This window comes from Poecilia latipinna, unplaced genomic scaffold (assembly GCF_001443285.1).
Source record: "Poecilia latipinna isolate Pla-1442-1.1 unplaced genomic scaffold, P_latipinna-1.0 Scaffold226, whole genome shotgun sequence".
NCBI lineage: Eukaryota > Metazoa > Chordata > Actinopteri > Cyprinodontiformes > Poeciliidae > Poecilia > Poecilia latipinna.
Window position 1 is genome coordinate 313,442 of NW_015112842.1, and position 10,552 is coordinate 323,993.

Here is a 10,552-nt window from a genome sequence, read left to right on the forward strand (position 1 = left end):
TTTTGTTGATGTACTTGTGAATATATTGTTCATTTCAGTTTCTGCTTAGTGATTTAAGTGGCTTGCAGTAGTTTATAGGTCAAGGTTGACGTTAGACGCAGCCATGTTTAATAGCATTAAGGAAGAAGACACAAACACAAACGCAGAGCCATGACTAAGTCTGCTAGATTACCTCCGTTCCTTTTGGCTGTTGGCTGTGCGGTTGGGAACATGGGAGCCTGTCCTGTGTGACTGGTTTGCCGGTTCTGCTGTGTCCTGGGGCGGCCCGAGTCACAAGCTTAGCTGCTGCTGCTGCTGCTGCTGCCACTGACCGCAGCCATCTGAACTCCTTTCCTATTCTGACTGCAGGCGGCACACAGTCTGCTGCTTCATTAGGTCACTCCACCACCTCTAGCTAGGGGGGAATTTCAAGGCAGGTCCAACCTCCATTACCATATGGCCCCTCTTGGTCATGCTGTCATAAAATATGAATCCGGCACAAAGGGCTACTGGTCATAATGTGCTCAAAAGTGCTGCATGCCTCGGCGTGTTGCAAGGATTTCATCAGGCATGAAAGTTTCAGAGTCCAAGAGTCGACATTGTTTACATCAGCTCAGTGTCAACGGGCGCTATGTTTGGAAATAAAGACATTTTAGGAATCACACCATCTGCTTTCATAGAAAAGGTGTAATTCAGTGGTAACTGTGTGTACATCAGGATAGAAAAACAGTTTCCAGTAACTGTGTTCAGCGACCGCAAACAGGAATAATAGAAATAAAGTGTAAGAACAGGCTCCAACTTTCCTACAAGCAGATTTATTTGACTTGTACAATTTAATGAAAAGTGAATGATGATTTTTAACCTTGATAAAGATTTTATAAGAACCTTTTTGAGTAAACAAAAAAAAAAGTTCACTTGACTGTGAATAAAGTCACGAAAAAAACTAAGGCTACGTTCTCTCTGAGTCCTGATGCTCAATTCAGATTTTGTTTTTTTATGCTAACAATTAAATGCAACCACAATCAGACTTCTGTGTGAACTGTTTACGACCCCAAAGAAGAAGAACGTTGACGTCACAAAGCAGCACATTATTTACAGAAGCCATCCTGATCGGAGTTGTCTATAAAGTTTTTACAGCAATGGGAGCCGACATAACAAAACAAAGCTAATAAAAAAGCACAGATTTTTAGTGGAGCATTGATGACAGTTTTTGTAGAGAAATCGGTTTGGATTCGTGGTCAGAGCTCAGGGTGGTGGGATTGTGATGTGATGTGCTTCGCTAGCTGCGTTTCCACTACAGATGTGATCAAGTCTTTGTCTGTATCCTGCTAATGTTGTAAAAACACAATAGCGGTGTTCCTATTACATAAGTATTGAATTAAAATTACACTTATATAAGTTTATCCATGTGATAAGTCATTAAAATCCATCAACAGTTAAAATAAATACATTCATTTTTCAGCCGTGACGCTAGCACCAATCAAAGGAGACGTCGGTGTCTCTTCTGATTGGCGCGATAAGCTCCGCCTACTTGGGAGTGGCTACATCTGCAGCGTTTTGGGCAAATTGTAGTTGGCTATTTCACAGACCTATGTGGACAAAATGTTGGAATGGCACAACTTTTTATGAACTGTGTGATGCTGAACATTGTTCGAAATAAAAACAAACCATCATCCTCCGACTACTTCATGTCGTCTTCTTTGGCGTTTCTGCCAGTGGAAACTTTGAAAACAATCGGATCCAAATTTGTTCCACATATCAAAGAGGATCAAATCAGATGTTTCATTTCGGGTGAAAATGGCGGAATTGGGCCATTTATAAAAATGGATAAAAGTCGCAGCAGGAAAATACACTATCGAATAACTTTAGTATTTATTCTGACAATTAAGTGAGTTTTTAGATAGAAATGTAGAATGATGGACTTCCAACATTTGAGACATTTCCTGTATTACCCTTCCCAGATTGATAAGAACCAGTATTGCTGCTGATGTTTCCCCTTGAAATTATACAAAAGAAGAAGCAGAGGAGAGAAAAACAGAAAGGTGTCAGAAATGGTTATTGCAGCATTTCAAAGCTCAAACAAACAGACTGTTGGCCAAGAGAAGCAAAAACTCAGATGAGTTATTACTACTTTGCTAAAGAGTCAGCAACATACAGATTAGCATACGACTCATCAGTGTCGAGGCTGTAATTTAATTTTAGCACAACATCTGCTGCTAGCGCTGAAATGAAAGTCGAATGAGAACTCAGATTTTGTTTTCTGTAAAAACAGTAAATGCTGTATCCAGGCATAAATGACATTAAAAATTGTGCATTATTCCTTACAAATCTATTAATTTCTCAACCTTTATGATTTTTCTAATTCTTGATACTTTTGGTAAATTAGCTAACTATGCTTTAACTTCCTTTCTTTTGTGCAGTAGGTCTAATACTCAAAAAAGTGAACTCTGGTCCGCCTACAAACCTCGTTTCAGTTCTGTTGAAGTGAACTCTGGCGCGGTTTGAGTTCAAATGTGAACCGGAGACTGCTCCAAAAGCAGGAAGTGGACTGCAACACATGGCATTCTGGGTAAATACAACCAAAACAAATGCGCTAGCTTAGCGCTAACGCGAAAAATGACTTTAGAAATCCCACAACCTCTACAAATTGACACTACTCCATTTCTGTTTACATTTTGTGCAGGAGGAAGTTGTGCTTATTGTCGTCTTCAGAGGTTTTTGTGTTTCATTTAGTGTTTCTTGATGCAGCGCCCCCACAGGTGAGGAGGGGGACAGGTTTTTCAGAGTTTAAATTGTTTGAATCAGTTCAGGGTGAAAGAGAACCACAACAGCTGAAAATGTAACAAATGTTGCAACAAATGAACCAGATTATCAGGTGTGAAAACATTTAGTGTGTAATGGCAACTTTTGTTTTTTCTCAAGTTTTCAATGTCTAAAAAGGAACAAAAACACAAGTTAACTTATTTGCTATACCAAAGTAAACAAACTGCCCTAAAATAAATTCTACAGTTTACCAGACCTGGGTAAGATGTTTTTTTAGCCTATAAATATGAAAATGTGGAATTTTCGACACATTGTTAAATATTTGCAGTTAAACAGATTTGGTGTTATGAAGCAGCGTCTCTCCTGGACCCGATTGCCATTTCTGACAGGTGTTGACCCTGTGTAAGAAATACAATATCTCCACTCGCAGGCGGAGCCCAGGGACAACCTTTGGGTGTTGAATGTCACCATCTGTTGAGGACCTGCTCAGTTGGAGCCATTGCAGCACATGTTGCAGCTCTCTTGGGAAGATTCACAGATTTTACAGAAACTCAGGTGGGCCTGATCAGATTTCTAACGTTGGACTGGAAATCATTGGGTCCATTTTGGATTGTTTTATAAAATGACCCGACCAAAACGGCACATTTGAACTAATGAAACTCAGAGATCATATATCCTCCACAAACTTTCTGTCACATTATGAATCAGTTTCTATAATTTTGTATCATCTTAACTTTTTATGCATACAAAGTAAATTTTTTTGTCCAGTTAAAGGAATTCCCATCATACTTTAACTGGATTTTAAACTGTTTTGAATAAGTTTTATAAAGCTTCCTTCACCCATATGTAGCATATACTGGTTCTGCCCCTCCTCCACCTGTTGCTGCAAGTAAGGTAAACAGGCGAATGCAGACTTGCTCATTGAGTAGAAATACCATTATTAACACAAAAACATACAACATGATTGGCTTTGTTTAAAATAAATATATATTTTGCTGTTTCAAAAGCGATATTTTATCAATCAATCAAATTTTATTTGTATAGCACATTTCAGCAGCAAGGCATTTCAAAGTGCTTTACATAATTAAAATAAAAACAGCATGTGACATTGAATAAACAGTGAGAGAAATTTTGAAAAAGATTAAAACAGATAAAAACATTAAAACCCCTTTTAGGACTTCAGTTAAACGTCGTTTAACTGGGGCTCTAACCCTCTGGGACGTTAGTCAAAAACACCGTTTGACAAGGACTCCAACCTCTAGGTTTTTAGTTGAAACGCCGTCAACTGGGACTCTAAACCCCGTAGGACTTTAGTTAAACGTCTTTTAACTGGGACTTTTTCTGGGGGACTTTACATCATTAAAACGTAAACAGTGAGGAAAAAAAAAAAAAAAATAGATAAAAACTAAAGATAAAAACATTAAAAACATCGAAGACATCAAAACCCACATCTAGTTTTACTGCTCTATATGCTGTACAATGGTTGCTGGAAAAGTTTTGTTGTTGACTTACTACCCAGAAACCACTTACTGCATTCTTGTTGGTTGTGCAGGAGGCTCCACTTCTGCTGTTCAAAGATGAATGGTTGCGCATCTGTTTGCAGCCATTTTCACATGCGAGTGTAAACGTTGAGTTGGGGGGCGTGGCCAGCAGCAGCTTATTTGGATTTAAATTGAAAAGTCGTCCTAAAACGGCTCATTCTCAATATCTAACAATGTTTTGTGTGGTTCATAGATCTATCCTGACCTGTTCTAGGAAGCATAGTAGGAAAACCTCTAAACATATTCTGAGAAAATGCTTAAAATGCTCTGCTTTAAGCTGGAGCCTCAGCAGTGGGACTCCAGCTGCTCAGAGACAGCAGCTGTGATTAAGTTCTGTTGTGCAAATATGTAATAAGCGTAAGCGACATGTTGGCCACCCTTCCTGATGAGATGCCCATGCGTGACTCGGGTCCAGAGCTTTGAGATGCAGCACAATTAGTTCCAGCAGTCTTCCCCCTTAAATGGAGTTTGATTAAGTTTTCAGGCGCCGCCGCAGGACGCTCCGCCTCTCATTCTTCTCCTCGGGTCGCCGTCACACCTCGGCCACAAGTGAGACCGCCGAGCGCAGCCAAACTTATCTCTGAGCAGATAATTCTGCACAGTCGAAGGTATTATGCTCCCCAGAATCAACTCGGAGCCATAGAATCTCGGCTGATGCGCCTCTCAGGTGGCCATCATATTGCCTGAATGGATTTCAGGCAATGATGTGGAACATTTCCTCCGAGAGAGGTGCCCATTCAAATGAAGATAAAGTCATTAAAGCACCACAGCTGTCCTTGAATCTTTGCTTCTTCCTCAATTACCTGTGCTGAAAATGTGCGCCGCATATGTTTCAAGGATAAGGCACTCCAGAGGAGGATGTTCATTTGCAGCACACTGGATGAACAACAGTCAGGCTTTAAGACCATCGTTTGTCTTTTTTTTTTGTGGCAAACAATTATGTTGGTGTAATTGTTAGATCCAAAGACGTTCTGCATACAGTTTCAACACTTTAAAAACAAAATGTTACCAATGTTTTGCTATATTTTCTAGTGTAAACATCTTATTACACTTGAAATAAGACAAAACTGACTTACAGGTAACTTTTCAGCTTGTTTTAAGTGCTTAAAGGTGACCTATTATGTTTCTTTCAACAGGTTAGGATATGTCTATGGTCTATACAAAACATGTTCATCACATTTTCTGCACAAAATCATTCTTAGATAATGAGATTTTAGTCAAAATGAACTGTTGTAGAGCCTATTGTAACTTTAAATCCAAGTTACGCCCTCCAAATCAACGCTTACAGTGGCACGTGAAAATGGCTGCTAACGGATGCACAATTATACACCTGTGCATGTTTGAAAAATGGAGCCTTCTGCCAACAACCAACAAGAATACAGGAAGTGGTTTCTGGGTAGTAAGTCAACAACAAAACTTTTCCAGCAGCCATTGTACAGCTCATACAGTGGCAAAAAAAAAAAAAACTGAACAAAAGTGCTGGAGCTCAGTTTGGGTTGCTAGGTAACGGACGGAACTCGGCTGGGGTTGCTAGGCAACGGCCCTGCCTGCTCATTTGTGACGTTACATTCTGGAGGTTTTTGAGACGCTTCGTCTTCCAGACACAATAAAACCGCGAACTTGCTGCCAAAAACCAGCTAGGAGGGTTTTTAAGCGCTTAGGCCGTTTTTAGAAGCATTTGAGACCCAAATCAAAGTATAAAAATGTGAAATATGTGAATTTTTTATGTCACCTTTAATACTGATGAAAAAAGTACTAGTTCCACTGAACATGTAATATGGAAAAATGTCATGTTATAAGTGAAATAATCTTAACTAGTACTTTTTCATCAATATTAAGGAATCATTGTCTTAAAACAAGCTCCTCTTCATTGCTGAAAAGTTACTTGTAAGTTCGTTTGGTTTTATTTCAAGTGCACTGGGATATTTGCGATAGAAACTGGACCAAAAATACTTGGTAAGACTTGGTGCTTTTGCAGCGAGCAGCTTGCTGGAGCTCCCAGCTCTGCAGAACTTCATCCAGCTTCCTGTTGAGGGGATGATTTTGCTCCCACCTCGTCTCGTCTCAGGAATGTCTGCCTGCTGCTCTGGCAGTCTAGTGATTTGCTACCAGCTGACACTTTTCTGCGGCTCCTTTCAGCCTCTCGCCTGGCTGTACCTGCTGCAGCTCCCCAGGCAGGATGGCGATATCACAGGATGGAGCAACATAATATTCTGCTTGGCAAAAGGGTTCATTTTAGCAAAATGACACGGTGCATTGAAACCACGAACTTATAGTACGATTTTAGAGTATCTTTTACCTGGATGTGATGGAGCAACACAAAGTGGAGCATAAGGAGGATTTCTCTACACTTTTACTGGAAAAGTGCTGCCTTTTACAGCTGCAGGTCTTTGCACACACAGAGACCAAACGTTTTAGTTTAAGCTGGACAATTAATCGATAAAATTGATTTTACAAGTTTTTGGTTTATGACGATTTAATTTTTGGAGTTTCATATTTCAGAGTGACATCTTCTATTTATTTATTTGGACTTTGAATTCAACAAACTCTAAAGATTTTTTTTTAAATTGCATGAATGAAGTAGTAAACATTAAAAATAATAAAATGAGAAATGTTGAGCATCTTCTGAAGTTCGACTTTAGTGTAACTTTTGCAGATAAATAATTTGTTTTACTATCATGAAATTATCAGGAGGATGATTGAAATGAAAGCCACTTTTTGAAAATATTTTCACTCATTTCTAATGAATTTCTATTTAAATAATTTTTAAAATAAAATTAGAAAGTCTGAAATATTCACATTTAAAAATGTTAGTATTTATTTTAGATTCGATTTGATTTTCTCTTTAATAATAAAAAGCATGCCAATATTATCGGTGCTACACACACACACACACATATATATTTTTTTAATTTATATGTGCATACTTTATGAAAATATTTTCGCGCTTTTGTCATTTCTTTTTTTTAGAAAGGAAAGCAAGAAGAAGCAGAAGAAGTCTGTATTATTCACCTTTTAAATTTGAATATTTATTTTAGATTGTATTTTATTTTCCTTATATTGATAGTAAAAAATGATCAAAATTAGAAAATCGGATTTTCTAAAAATAAAAACATATAAACTTTTTTTTAGTTTATACTCTATTTGATTTTCTATTTAAGTATCAATATTATCATTGCTATATTTTGTTTTTTCTTTAACACATGTTTGTATTTTTTACAAATTTTCTGTTTCATTACATCTTTATTTGTATTTTAAAGAGCTCTTAAAGTCATCTTCCAATTTAAAATAATATTTTATTATTATTAATAATACAAGGAACTCACATTTATGTATTTGGCTGCATTTCCTTTTTATTACGTCCTGATTTATGTCTTTCAAAGCGCTCTTGAAATCCTATTTCTGAAATGAATTTAGTCCGTTTCCGTCCTGCTGTTTCTTTCATATTCAGCAGACAAACACTGAGCTGAACTGAAAAGCTCTGGTGCAAAAGCTACACAAGAGGTTATCACAATCACTGTTGAGTTTGAGTTTGTCGAGTCTCTTTTCAAGCACCGTTAGGGCTCTACAAACCAAAGGGTTGCTAACACTGGATCCTGTTACCAGGATACTAAAGTTAGGAAGCGATACACAAACCTGAAATTCAATTTTTAAGAAATTTCACTCAGCAGGAAAAGCTGGCTAACCGCTGAGGCACAATAAATCAACAAAATGTTAATCCAGTGAAAATCTAGATAAATAAATTATTACCACACAGACTGATTTGTCCGTGATGCTGACAATGAGGGGAACAGATGATGAAACTCAGAGTTTGACACATTGTCATGCCTGCTGTGTCGATCACTCATCTGCAGTGAAAGCTATCTCTGAGTTTTCTCTCATTTTGCCCTTGAAGATGTTTACCTCAGAGTCCTGAGGGATGCTGGCACCGTGGATATCAGTCAATCGATGCCTCTTTATTGGACAAGATTCTTATTTTTAAAACCTAAACAAAGCTAGAAATAAAAAAAAGCTTTGAGGCATAAGAAACCTTCAGTGGTAGAAATGACATCAGTTTAAAACAAACACAAGTTGTGGTAGTTTGGTGGCTAATTATATTTTGAAAATTATATCCTCATATGGCTTTTATTTCTCTTTTTATTATGTTTATTTTTTATTTATATTTGTGTTCCAGTCAGTGTGACTCCGCTGGAGAAGGAAACGTGATTCTGATTGGCTGATAGCTTAAATAGAGCCTAGCTTGACTCTGAGTAGCTGTTAGCTGACATAATATTTAGCCTTGCTCTGAGTATCTGTTAGCTTCTTAGAGGTAAGCTTGACTTTCAGTAATCATGCTTGATTTTGAGTTGTGTAGCCATTAACTGTGCATAACTGTTAGCATAGTATTTAACCTGACTGAGCAGCTATTACTCTACTTAGTTGTTAACTTGGCCTTCAGTAAGCATTAGTTTGATTATAAAGAGATATTAAGTTGGATAGCATCTAGCTTGACCCTTCGTAGCCATTAGTTTGATTACGGTTAGCTGTTAACTAGCATAGAAGTTATCTTGGCTGAGTAACTGTTAGCTTCCATAACACTTAGCTTCACTATGAGTAGCGCTTAGCTTTCTTAGAAATTAGCTTCAGCTTCAGTAACCATTAGCTTGATTATAAGTAGCTGTTAGCTTGCATAGCACTTAACTTGACTAAGAGTACTTGTTAGCTTTCCTAGAAATTAGCTTGATCTTCAATTGCCATTTGCTTGACTGAGTAGTTAGCTTGCATAGTACTTAACCTGACAGAGTAGTTGTTGGCTTGCATAGCACTTAACTTGACTATGAGTAGCTGTTAGCTTGAGTAGCTGAGTATTTAGTTTGACTGGCATTTGTCACTCTGAGATGGCATTCGCTCAGTTTTATTGCTAATCGCTGCTACGTTCTGATATTCCTCGTATTTATTTGATGTTCATGTTTAAAAATGCTATCCCAATATCACACCCTTCTTTTCTTTTCACGTGTGCTCGACACATCATATGTGCAGAAAGTTTTCTTGGTGTCCGGCGACCTTTATATTCAAATTTCTCCCTGACTCTCCAAGCCTACATCCCACTAACTGCTGTCCACTGCAGATAAGATGCTGATTCAGGGCTACTTCACATAATCCAACTTCAATAAGTCACATTTTCCCCTAAAGACATGGTTAGTTTAAAAGTTCACTTTTTTACCTGAATGTCACTTTTATGTTTTTAAACTATTTCATGTTTTAGATGCTTTGAACTGAAGCATGACCATATAAATCAGTTGGGATACGGACGAAGATCTTGAGTTTCAATGTTTTATGACCTGGCATTCATTAAACCCTTCACCTCTGTTCAACTAAAAATCCATATATTTTTTTATATAAGATCTTTTTCTTCTAAAAGCTCCTTTACATCTTAAAATATCTTGGGTGTCATTTCTTTAGTATGTGCATTTCTATGTGTATGCAACTCACACCTCTCCACTTGCTCTACAGCTTGATGTCTGTTCCTCTCCTAACCTGAGAAATCATGAAATTACGGCTAATTTAGTATGACAGCAGTGAGAACACATCAGAGTTTAGTTAATCTGTCAAGACTTGGATTTGAGAAGGTACATTTGATTTAAGTAACAGCTTTAAAGTCTGTGACTCAAACGGTACCTATAATCTCAACCCACTAGTGATCAAAACTAAGTGGTCATACACGGTTTTCAAACACATCAACTGGGCACTTTTCTCCTGCAGCAGTGACTCATAAGCATTTATAGTGGTAACTGACTATCTTATGTATTGCTAGAGGAAATATTGATCTTTTTATATACAGGATAAAGTAATTACTTGAATCTTATAGCTCCAGTTTGCATACTCTTTTCACAGCCTTTCATTCATAAATTCAACCAGTTCTTTTGTAGTGAAGTTGAAAAGGTTTACCGTAACTATTTCATCTACTTTGTGCAATGAAAACCTTTGTGAAAAATCAGACCCTAAGAATGATGCACATACAATTATACAACAATGGGGAAATCGGTGTAAAGTTCAGGTTTACCTTGCTTTGACTTGTTGGATTACCCAATTTGGCCCCAGTTCCAACTTTTCAACCAAAACTGTCACTTTCAAAGAGAAACAACCCAGAAACCACCAAGGCCCAAGTCTACTACTGACTGGAAATGGGTAGAAAACCAGCACCAACCCAGAAACCACCAAGGCCCAAGTCTACTAATGACTGGAAATGGGTAGAAAACCTGAACACCATAAAAACATAGTACAGTAAC

The 10,552-nt window shown here is 37.7% G+C and overlaps 1 long non-coding RNA gene across 1 annotated transcript in view; it reads left to right on the forward strand.

Annotated features, from left to right (window-relative positions):
• Positions 1 to 3,178: 3,178 nt before the first annotated feature.
• LOC106947157 (uncharacterized) overlaps positions 3,179 to 10,552 on the forward strand; it is a 75,867-nt gene continuing 68,493 nt past the window's right edge. The window contains exon 1 of the long non-coding RNA XR_001424923.1: positions 3,179 to 3,297. This is a non-coding gene — a long non-coding RNA (uncharacterized LOC106947157). The remainder of the gene's footprint in view (positions 3,298 to 10,552) is intronic.